We start from the raw sequence: 11703 nt of genomic DNA, 5'->3' as shown, positions 1-11703 counted from the left end.
ACCGCGGCAACTGCGGTGTTCTTCGCGTTCCAAACCATATCTCCCTGCTAGAGGATTCCATGGAACTCGAACGCTCATGTAGAAAAGAAAACTCTTCCCGGATCTCCCGACGGCGTCTCCGGGTCCTTTTGGGTTACCCCGACGAACTCTCTTGCGAGGGCCCGACTTATTAACGGTTCCGCTGCCAGGTTCCGGAATAGGAACCGGATTCCCTTTCGCCCGACGGGTGTGTATCGATCTAGTATATATATATACAATAAACGTACACCGCATCGACATCGGCTTTCGCCTAGGGCTTAGGATCGACTGACTCGTGTGCAACGGCTGTTCACACGAAACCCTTCTCCACGTCAGTCCTCCAGGGCCTCGCTGGAGTATTTGCTACTACCACCAAGATCTGCACCGACGGCGGCTCCAGACGGCCTCGCGGCCAGCCCTTCTGCGCTCACCGCCGCGACCCTCCTACTCGTCAGAGCTTCATGACCGCGCCCGAAGACGCGATCGCACATGCCGCTGACGGTCGAGTATAAGCACGACGCTTCAGCGCCATCCATTTTCAGGGCTAGTAACTTCGGCAGGTGAGTTGTTACACACTCCTTGGCGGATTCCGACTTCCATGGCCACCGTCCTGCTGTCTTAAGTTACCAACGCCTTTCATGGTATCCCATAAGCGTCGATTTAGGCGCTTTAACTCGACGTTTGGTTCATCCCACAGCGCCAGTTCTGCTTACCAAAAATGGCCCACTTGGCACTCTGATCCGAAATCTCGCGGCTTCATCATTTAAGCAAGCCGGAGATCTCACCCATTTAAAGTTTGAGAATAGGTTGAGGTCGTTTCGACCCCAATGCCTCTAATCATTCGCTTTACCGGATGAGACTCGTACGCTACGAGCGCCAGCTATCCTGAGGGAAACTTCGGAGGGAACCAGCTACTAGATGGTTCGATTAGTCTTTCGCCCCTATACCCAGTTCCGACGATCGATTTGCACGTCAGAATCGCTACGGACCTCCATCAGGGTTTCCCCTGACTTCGTCCTGACCAGGCATAGTTCACCATCTTTCGGGTCCCAGCGTGTACGCTCTTGGTGCGCCTCTTCTCGCGATGAGAACGAGACGCCCCGGGAATGCGAAGCGGCCACTTTTAAGGGTAAACCGCCCATCTTCCCTGAGTTCGTGCGAGACGAACTTTCACTTTCATTACGCCTTTAGGTTTAGTGATTCCCAATGACTCGCGCACATGCTAGACTCCTTGGTCCGTGTTTCAAGACGGGTCCTGAAAGTACCCAAAGCTATAGCGTCGCCGATCGGTCTAGGTCTGTTCGAGAACCTCGTCGCCAACAGTCATCAGAGGTCGGAAACGGCACCGGGTCCGATTACCGACGTGCATCTGACGCGCTTGCGACGAGCCGAACGCTAACGAGTAGCGGCCTTAAACCATTCGGTATACCGTCGAGCGAGTCGACCGCGAACACGAGGGTCCGTAAACGAAAACGGCGCGAACCGCAGTCTACGGTCTCCACCTCGAGCCTTAAGCCGACGCCCAACGGATCGCGACGTCCTACAAGGAGAAAAGTGCACGCGTTCGTCGCCGGATCGACGTACGAAAGGCGCGCGCAACGCCGAAACGTCACGTGTCACGCGATCGCACGCCGCCTACTACGAGCCGCGAATGAATTTCTCCCTTCGACCTTTCGGGTTTCTCAGGTTTACCCCTAAACGGTTTCACGTACTCTTGAACTCTCTCTTCAAAGTGCTTTTCAACTTTCCCTCACGGTACTTGTTCGCTATCGGTCTCGTGGTTATATTTAGCCTTAGATGGAGTTTACCACCCGCTTAGGGCTGCACTCTCAAGCAACCCGACTCTAAGGAGAGATCCTCTCGCCGTCAGTCACGGTCGCTACGGGCCTGGCACCCTCTATGGGCTGTTGCCCCGTTCAAGATGGACTTGGACGCGCGACGTAACGTCGAGATAATGGACCCTCCCGAACACCACATTTCCCGGCGCCCGATGTCGGTCGCGGGATTCGGTGCTGGGCTAATCCCTGTTCGCTCGCAGCTACTAAGGGAATCCTAGTTAGTTTCTTTTCCTCCGCTTAGTAATATGCTTAAATTCAGCGGGTAGTCTCACCTGCTCTGAGGTCGCTAGTTTAATATGCGTGGCGCTCGTAATCATCATAATAATGAAGATTAGGAGCCAATACGAAATATAAAAGTTTAGAATGGAAAAGACGCGCCGTCGAAAAACGGTGTTTTCTCCCTCGTATTCGAGAGACAACGCACCTACGATCCGACGTCGATTAAAAACTAATTTTATCGGATACGACGATCGTATTAATGGTGCGCGCTACGTTTATCACAAAAACGTGCGAACGACCGTTTTAAACACGTCTCATCCCTTTCATATTCGTACGACCCGTACGAGAGAGTTAGGTCACACGTACGGGTCCGCTGTCACGTTTTAGAACGTCGCGATCGAATCGCGCTTATACGCTCAGCACGCTCAGACATTTCTCGTCGATCGCGAAGATCAAAGAAAATCCGAGCAGTCTTGAAATGAGATACGACCCTCAGCCAGGAGTGGTCCGGGTATGAGATCCCAGGACCGCAATGTGCGTTCGAAATGTCGATGTTCATGTGTCCTGCAGTTCACAAGTTGACGCGCAATTAGCTGCGTTCTTCATCGACCCACGAGCCAAGTGATCCACCGTTTAGGGTAATCTTTTTTTAAGTTAGGTTTTAAACGCATATCGAAACGTTTCTATTATAAGACGACGACGACGACGACGACGCGCGCTCACGTCATAGACAGCGCTTGCGCCCCTTTCGCAGCCGCCGTCGACTTTTAAAAACGCTCTTACGGTTTATTTTCGTCTTCTCCACTACACACAACGAGAGGAGCGGAGACAGACTACTCGAAATGGTGACGTTCGTTGTAAATTTTCGTCGTCTCACCTCGTACGACAACAAAAGAGCATACGCTGATCATAGTTTGGCAATATTTTCGTAAACTAAATCTCACCCTTTTGGAATGAAACAAACGAAGGGTGATAAGATTTTCGTAAACTAATCACATTACCGATCATCGTATATGTTCGTCGATATGAGGATCGAAACGTCGATTAGAAATATAATTGGCAAAATCGTTTTATTTTGCGCTCGATTTGTCCATTTATAACGAAATCCGTCGTAGGCCGACGATTATTACTCGTCGTCCTATATAACAACATCTTCATCGTATATATCTCCGCTTTCGGGCGTACATCTTTTAAAACCATATATTATAGGTACCCGAAAACAGCTACGTTGACGACGTCGAAATTCGATCGGAACTTCCGAACTTCGTAGATGGCTCTTTAACGTTCGACAATGATTTTTACAGACTTGTACGTTTACCTATTATATATATATAGGCATAACAACACACTGTAATGATCCTTCCGCAGGTTCACCTACGGAAACCTTGTTACGACTTTTACTTCCTCTAAATGATCAAGTTTGGTCATCTTTTCCTACACATCGACGACGCCGAAACGCCATCGCGTGTCGATCCGAAGACCTCACTAAATCATTCAATCGGTAGTAGCGACGGGCGGTGTGTACAAAGGGCAGGGACGTAATCAACGCGAGCTTATGACTCGCGCTTACTGGGAATTCCTCGTTCATGGGGAACAATTGCAAGCCCCAATCCCTAGCACGAAGGAGGTTCAGCGGGTTACCCGGGCCGCTCGGCCAGGGAAGACACGCTGATTCCTTCAGTGTAGCGCGCGTGCGGCCCAGAACATCTAAGGGCATCACAGACCTGTTATTGCTCAATCTCGTGCGGCTAGAAGCCGCCTGTCCCTCTAAGAAGAATAGTTTGTACGCCGACAGTAAAAACCGCGCACGAACCGCGAAACCCGAAAGCAACGCGGCCGGCGGGCCTTTAGGATGTCAAAAAGCGCCTAGTTAGCAGGCTAGAGTCTCGTTCGTTATCGGAATTAACCAGACAAATCGCTCCACCAACTAAGAACGGCCATGCACCACCACCCACCGAATCAAGAAAGAGCTCTCAATCTGTCAATCCTTCCGGTGTCCGGGCCTGGTGAGGTTTCCCGTGTTGAGTCAAATTAAGCCGCAGGCTCCACTCCTGGTGGTGCCCTTCCGTCAATTCCTTTAAGTTTCAGCTTTGCAACCATACTTCCCCCGGAACCCAAAAGCTTTGGTTTCCCGGAAGCTGCCCGTCGAGTCATATTAGGGAACGTCGACGGATCGCTAGCTGGCATCGTTTAAGGTTAGAACTAGGGCGGTATCTGATCGCCTTCGAACCTCTAACTTTCGTTCTTGATCAATGAAAGCGTTTTTTGGCAAATGCTTTCGCTTCTGTTCGTCTTGCGACGATCCAAGAATTTCACCTCTAACGTCGCAATACGAATGCCCCCATCCGTTCCTATTAATCATTACCTCGGGGTTCCGAAAACCAACAAAATAGAACCGAGGTCCTATTCCATTATTCCATGCATACAGTATTCAGGCGAAATTTTAGCCTGCTTTGAGCACTCTAATTTGTTCAAAGTAAACGTGCCGGCCCACCTCGACACTCAGTAAAGAGCACCGCGGCAGGATTGAGTTGGGCCGTCGTAACCACGACGCGCACAACACGCACGCCGAAACGCACGCGCGACGGCGACGCGACACGACTAAGCCCACCGGCAGGACGTCTCGCGAAAAACACGCCAGTTAACACCGCGAACGATGAACCGGCGGCGCGAGACACAAATTCGACTACGAGCTTTTTAACCGCAACAACTTTAATATACGCTATTGGAGCTGGAATTACCGCGGCTGCTGGCACCAGACTGGCCCTCCAATTGATCCTCGTTAAAGGGTTTAGAGTGTACTCATTCCGATTACGGGGCCTCGGATGAGTCCCGTATCGTTATTTTTCGTCACTACCTCCCCGTGCCGGGAGTGGGTAATTTGCGCGCCTGCTGCCTTCCTTGGATGTGGTAGCCGTTTCTCAGGCTCCCTCTCCGGAATCGAACCCTGATTCCCCGTTACCCGTTACGACCATGGTAGGCGCAGAACCTACCATCGACAGTTGATAAGGCAGACATTTGAAAGATGTGTCGCCGGTGCGAGACCGTGCGATCAGCTTAAAGTTATTCAGAGTCACCAAGTTGTACGATGACGAGCGCGAACCCGAAACCGATTGGTTTTGATCTAATAAAAGCACTCCTTCCATCTCTGGTCGGAGCTCTGTTTGCATGTATTAGCTCTAGAATTACCACAGTTATCCAAGTAATTGTGGGTACGATCTAAGGAACCATAACTGATTTAATGAGCCTTTCGCGGTTTCACCTTAATTCGGTATGTACTGAGACATGCATGGCTTAATCTTTGAGACAAGCATATGACTACTGGCAGGATCAACCAGGGAACTGTTCTTATTATTTTATCGACACGAAGCAGATAAAACAAATACAGACACAGTTTATTTTATAAGTTTGACTTATAAAGAAACGTGTGCGTAAGACGACGATATATAATATATATCGACGACTAATAAAAAGGAGGTGCATGATAGCGCGCCTAGACGACGGAAAAACCGGTCCGAGGCGCCACGCTCTTACATTTTAATATTAGTTGTCTAATAAAACAAAACGATATCATCATCTTAGACACATCTTTTGTTTTTTTTATACACAACCGATCGACTAGGCACCCAATTATCTCGATTATCGACGACGATCGTCGACTACGTCGAAAATTGGATGCCGCAAAATATCGTTCGGCGTTTATAAGACCTCGAAAAACATTCTCTCCGAACCCTTCGCTAGATAGAAATATATAAAGCGACAAGGAAACCTCGTACGAGAAACGTTTCGTGATTTTTTATTTTATTCTCGCTCGGAGAGCAGAGAGCTATCGCAAAATGTGTTGCTGTTTTATGAACGTTCCGATGAAAAACCGATACGTCCATAAAAATAATAATTCCAATCGCATATGAATCGTGGATCATCTTCTTCTAACGAAGCCGAATGTTCCCGCCGAATTCGCGATCTCGCAGTGATACCGTCGTCGTCGTCGTACGCTTCCCGATATATCGAAAAAAACCGACCAGGAAGAACAACGAAACGACGATACAAAATCGCGAGAGCGTTACGAATATATAATAACACGACGAAATACGCTTTTTATTTAGATAAATAAAAAAATACGGTTCGGATCTTATATATTAACATATAATATGTAATACCACCTTCGCTGATCAAAAGCCACTCGGTAAAAGTGTCACAGCGCCGGTCGACCCGACCCGTCGTATCCGTCTCTCGTATCGCCCCACGTAGAAGCGCACACGATTTAAGCGCGGGTCTCTCGCCAGCTATCGGAAATGTATGGGTGTTTTAGAACAGATCGTTTATACGGACGTTGCGCAAATTTTTCGTTTTTACGTCTGCCCGTTCTCGTTATTATCGGAATGTTCCGATGAATAAACTTTAGCTTTAGACAACGTGAACTTCTAAAGCAATAATTTTAACCTCTCGTGTTAATACGTCCTCAGGCCGTTTCTAGACTGCCGATCACGTTCTTTAAAAGTCGGAAAATTCCGATCCATAAAATTATGCTAGTAGAATGTAAAGATCCTTCATAGGATGGATACTGTCACATATCGATACGGCGATCGGAGTAAAACTGTTCTCACGTATTTCAGGACATTTTAGGTTGTTACGTCGGCCCGTTCGTTATTATCGGTATATACCTATGAATAAATGTTTTGCTTGTAGAACGTAAGATTCCAAAAGAATGATTCGCCGAAACGATGGTGCACCCTTACGATCGGATATTTGCCGCTTATTGGCCATTTTCTATAATTCATCCGTTAGATATCGTTTATCGACTACGGATAAGGTTTTCCGATATCAGAATGTTCCTAAGGATGATTCGAAAGTGATTTGAACGAAGAATTTGATAGAATGAATCCTTTATTTATCCATTGAGTACAGGGTACGGAGTGTCTGCGGGGTCAGCTAATATATTATATTTCTCTCTCGACGTAATGGTAACTCGAAGTCCGAACCGCGCTCATGAAGCTCGGTTTCAATCCAATCCATGTTGGTCGGTTCCTCGAGAGGAACGCCGTATCTTCGCGGTCGACCGCCTAATGAATCAGGTGGTAAAAGTCCAAGCCCAGCGCGGCAACGGCAGGCGCGTTCAACGTTTTAACTGCCAATTCTACGGTCATTCATCGGCCAACTGTAAAGCCACTCCGGCCTACGTCAAGTCCCAAAGACAGAAATTCCCCGCCGAAATGCACCAACTGTTGAGAACCATACACCGCAAATTACTCGGGATGCAAGTGCCGACCTACTCCAAAAACAACCAAACCCAAAAGACCAATTCCTCCCCCCACTCATGTACGGGGAACTCAAGATAACAGTCGTCTGGCTGGTCTGGATTCCACTAGAACACGAACCCGATCTCCATTGGCGAAATACTCTTCGGAACATATTCAGATGACCAAGGAGATTTTCAGGCCATTTTCAACGCCATCAACCACACAGCTATTGGAAGAATTACTATCGGCCGGGATAATAGATGAGTTGGAACTTGGGCTTATTGCTCCAAGCGAACCAACTCACTACTCCTCCAATCGACCGACAATAATTGACTTTTTTATCTATCAAAATTCGAATCAAGCCTCTGACCTGCAAGTACTCCAAGATATCGATTCTGACCACAGGCCTATCCTCCTCACCCACCATCAGCGATTTTCCACTGAGTTCCACTGTCCCCAAGCAAGGTCAACCTAGTAAACGAAAAAAAAAGTATCTTCTCTTTGACGATCCTCATTATATTAGGACGATAGTTCCATTCTAAATTCTTGATTAATTACAGTTCCTATTTGTTCATTTCGAGACGTTCCCGTGATTAATACTTATCGTGTAGAAATTAGCCACAATCCACAATTAGCCACAGTTAGGAAAAATAAATTAATTATCATATAGTCATAAACGTAATAAAAATGAATACACATATTTTCGAAGTCACTCCAGAAATACTTTACCTTATTTTTAAATAACAATCTCGGGCCGTACCATTTTTACAAAACTTATTCTATATACTTACTATATAACAGATTATAATGATATAATATAATTCAATACAATAACTACAATATATATATATATATCTGAAAATTCTGTTTTTATAAAATGTCAGCTACTGTTTAACATTTCATTTTTTAAAATGTATATCCAATTGTGGTTCTGAAAAGAACCGATTTTGCAGGTAAGTAGTATATTGAAACACACATAGGTATGTGAATTAATTTACTTAGAACTGGTATATTTGGTGACTGCTTTGGTACCTTCGCTAACGGCGTGCTTAGCCAACTCACCGGGTAACAATAACCTAACGGCGGTTTGGATTTCTCTGCTCGTGATCGTTGATCTCTTATTGTAATGGGCGAGACGCGACGCTTCGGCGGCTATCCTTTCGAATATATCGTTCACGAAAGAATTCATGATCGACATGGCCTTGCTGGAGATACCCGTATCGGGATGAACCTGCTTTAAAACTTTGTATATGTAAATCGCATAGCTTTCCTTCCTCCTGCGCTTCTTTTTCTTGTCGCTCTTAGAGATATTTTTCTGGGCTTTTCCGGCTTTCTTGGCCGCCTTACCGCTTGTCTTCGGTGGCATTTCGAAATAAAAATCCCGACGTCTCACGTACCTCAAAGAGTACTTAACTAAAAAAATGCCTTTAATTCTAGAACTTATAACATTCGAAGGAACACTTCTAAGCCCCGCCCATAGCCCGAGTTAGAGTCTGATTGGTCGCGTATGATATAACGAGTTTGGCTCGCGGACAAAATTCCAGGCCGATCTGTAAGAAATTTCCAGTACCGTTTTTGATTTAAAGGTGAGCAGTATCTAACAACGATCGAGATTAACATGTCCGGACGTGGTAAAGGCGGAAAAGTGAAGGGAAAGGCGAAGTCTCGTTCCAATCGTGCGGGATTACAATTTCCTGTCGGTCGTATTCACCGACTTCTAAGGAAAGGAAATTATGCCGAACGCGTAGGGGCCGGTGCTCCCGTTTACTTAGCTGCCGTAATGGAATATCTGGCGGCCGAAGTTCTCGAGTTGGCGGGTAACGCCGCTAGAGACAACAAGAAAACAAGGATTATCCCTAGGCATTTACAATTGGCCATCAGAAACGACGAGGAATTGAATAAACTGTTATCTGGCGTTACTATTGCCCAGGGCGGCGTCTTGCCTAACATTCAAGCAGTATTATTGCCTAAAAAGACAGACAGCAAAACCAAATAGATAACGCAAACCGTTTAAAGTTTTGCATACGCCCTTTAATATCGGTCCTTTTCAGGGCCAACAAAATCGTATAAAAAAGAAGTTAGAATACGCGTTCTTATTAAAGAATAAATATTAACTAGAAAATTTATAAATAATCTGATCTGTACTGAATATTCCTTTATTACTGTTTTAGAGTATCGATCGATCGGTTCCCTAATTAGTTACGGCTCTATCTAGAAAATAATCATTTAAGTAATAATAAGATAATAAATAAATTATATAAATATTCTTTCTTTTATAAAGTTATATTGTGGTTCTGAAAAGAACCGTTTTTTTTTTCTATTAAAAAAATACGGTCTTGGACGAACGTATTTTTTAGGGAAGTCGTAGCACGTCCAGGAGTGTCGGGATATTTGTAATTTTCAACTCCGTGTCTTCTTGATCTGACGATGAAATGTGTCGCCTGTTTAATATATCGTCATACGTAGTAGAAATAGTTTTATTTCTTTTTCTTTGGTGATACTGGTTTTTTAGTTTTCGCACCTTCACCAGCGGCAACACGAACAGTTGAGGTCGTCGTCTTAGCACTTTTCGGTTTAGGCGCCTTGGGCTTTTTCGTAGGTCCGGCTTTATTAGATTTTTTCGCTTTGGAAGGCGATTTCGGGGATCTTGCGGCCGTGTTGCTTTTTGCTGCTTTCGAAGATGAACTATTAGCGGCGGCATTGGAAGCGGACGTAGTCGTGGCGGCGGTAGATTTCTTTCCTGTTTTCTTTTCGACGGCTTTTTTGGCAGAAGCTTTTTTCTCGGCCAAAGTTGCAGATTCACCTTTCTTACTTTTAGCTGTGGTTTTCTTAGTTGAGGCGGAGGCGGCGGTCGTCTTTTTTTCCGTTTTCTCTGAGGTTTTTTTGGCAGACGCTTTTTTACCACCGGCTGTCGTAGCTGTCGCGGCACCTCCTACTGGTTTTCGTTTATTTTTCTGTCCGGTTTTGGCAGTGGCCGTTTTTCTTTTCTTCGTACCTGCGGCTGTCGTACCTCCTGCTTTACGTGCCGAAGCCGCTAATTTAAATGATCCGGAAGCTCCTTTGCCCTTCGTTTGTACCAAAACACCCGAAGCGATCCACGTCTTTATATATTTCTTTATAAAGGGCGATAATTTGTCAGCATCCACTTTGTAATTGGCCGCTATGTATTTTTTAATAGCTCTGAAGGAAGTTCCGCCTTTCTCTTTCAATCCTTTAATTGCACTCGTTACCATATCAGCGATCGGAGGATGACTAACTTTCGATTTAGAACTCTTCGCCTTGCTCGAAGTGGATTTTTCTTTCTTCCCTCCTGCAGACGAACCTGCGCTACCGGCTGTAGCTGATGCGGCTCCCGTAGCCGACACCGAAGATGAATTCGACCCGGCCGGTGTGCCTGTTGACGATGCGTTAACAACGGCGGCGGAATTTCCTCCACTCCCTTGATTCGACGAAGGAGAAACCGCTTGTCCGCTAATATCGACGTCCGACATTCTGATATAATTTCTTAATTTTCTTATAAGAACGTTCTAATCACGATTCGTTTGACAAAGTTACGTACGTGCGTATGCTTCTCGTTCGCGTATTTTAACTGTCTGGCGGTCGCTCTCATTTAATGCGTACCCTATATGATATGAGCCGAACGGAGGACTGAACGGTCGAGCGCGAACGACGTTCCATATTCCGGCTTCGTCGAAACGTTCATCGAGCTTGGAACCGTTTACTTATTTCTCATATTAAATACATAAATCCTTTAGAATATCATACGATTTATGTTCGAGGCGTTAAAAGATAAAACGTAGTAGAAGTAGCAAACTTTACCAATAAATTTTACGTTGACTATCGTCTTAGAAGGAAGCACAAAATCAAGCGTTGCTCTCGATTCCGTCGAAACTACCAATTTACATTCGAGTTATAGACTTTCGGTTATAACTATGAAAATATATCTTTTCAAATCTACGTCCCCCGATATATCGTCTTTTGATATAAATGCAATTCCGTACAGATCTAATGCTATTATTGGAGAAACGAGACATATTATTCCTAATTGATGCGGTACAGATTGTTCGTTGTCCAAAACGAATCTATATCGAAACGTACCGTTGTCGAATTAACTGTAAGAAAACAATGACATGAAAATTAACCGATCCTATACTAATATACTTCTTATTTAACGGTTTCTTAACACCATCCGAACTCTGGGTTACAATCGAACGTATCGGGTGAGCAACGATATCGAGACGTCTATAAGAATATCGTGTCAAACCCTTCTGTATCGATACAATGCTCATATATATTATAGTATATTTTGCTTCTTTAGTTGAAATCTGTTTTCATAAATAGTTATCTAAAGTCAATAAATACATGGAACGCGATCTCCATACATACGT

At 45.4% G+C, this 11703-nt stretch overlaps 2 non-coding genes across 2 annotated transcripts; both read right to left on the bottom strand.

Moving 5' to 3' along the window:
* Nucleotides 1-2561: 2561 nt before the first annotated feature.
* On the bottom strand, nt 2562-2716 carry LOC143206419 (5.8S ribosomal RNA). The gene has a single exon (XR_013008389.1). It is a non-coding gene; the product is annotated as a 5.8S ribosomal RNA (ribosomal RNA).
* Nucleotides 2717-3426: 710 nt separating this feature from the next.
* Nucleotides 3427-5416, bottom strand: LOC143206420 (small subunit ribosomal RNA). The gene has a single exon (XR_013008390.1). It is a non-coding gene; the product is annotated as a small subunit ribosomal RNA (ribosomal RNA).
* Nucleotides 5417-11703: the final 6287 nt, after the last annotated feature.

Source organism: Rhynchophorus ferrugineus, unplaced genomic scaffold (assembly GCF_030347505.1).
Source record: "Rhynchophorus ferrugineus isolate W39M unplaced genomic scaffold, kcgeb_rfMv2 rfM683, whole genome shotgun sequence".
Classification (NCBI taxonomy): Eukaryota; Metazoa; Arthropoda; class Insecta; order Coleoptera; family Curculionidae; genus Rhynchophorus; species Rhynchophorus ferrugineus.
Note: the sequence above shows the minus strand (reverse complement) of the source record. Positions and strands in the feature narration are given on the sequence as shown.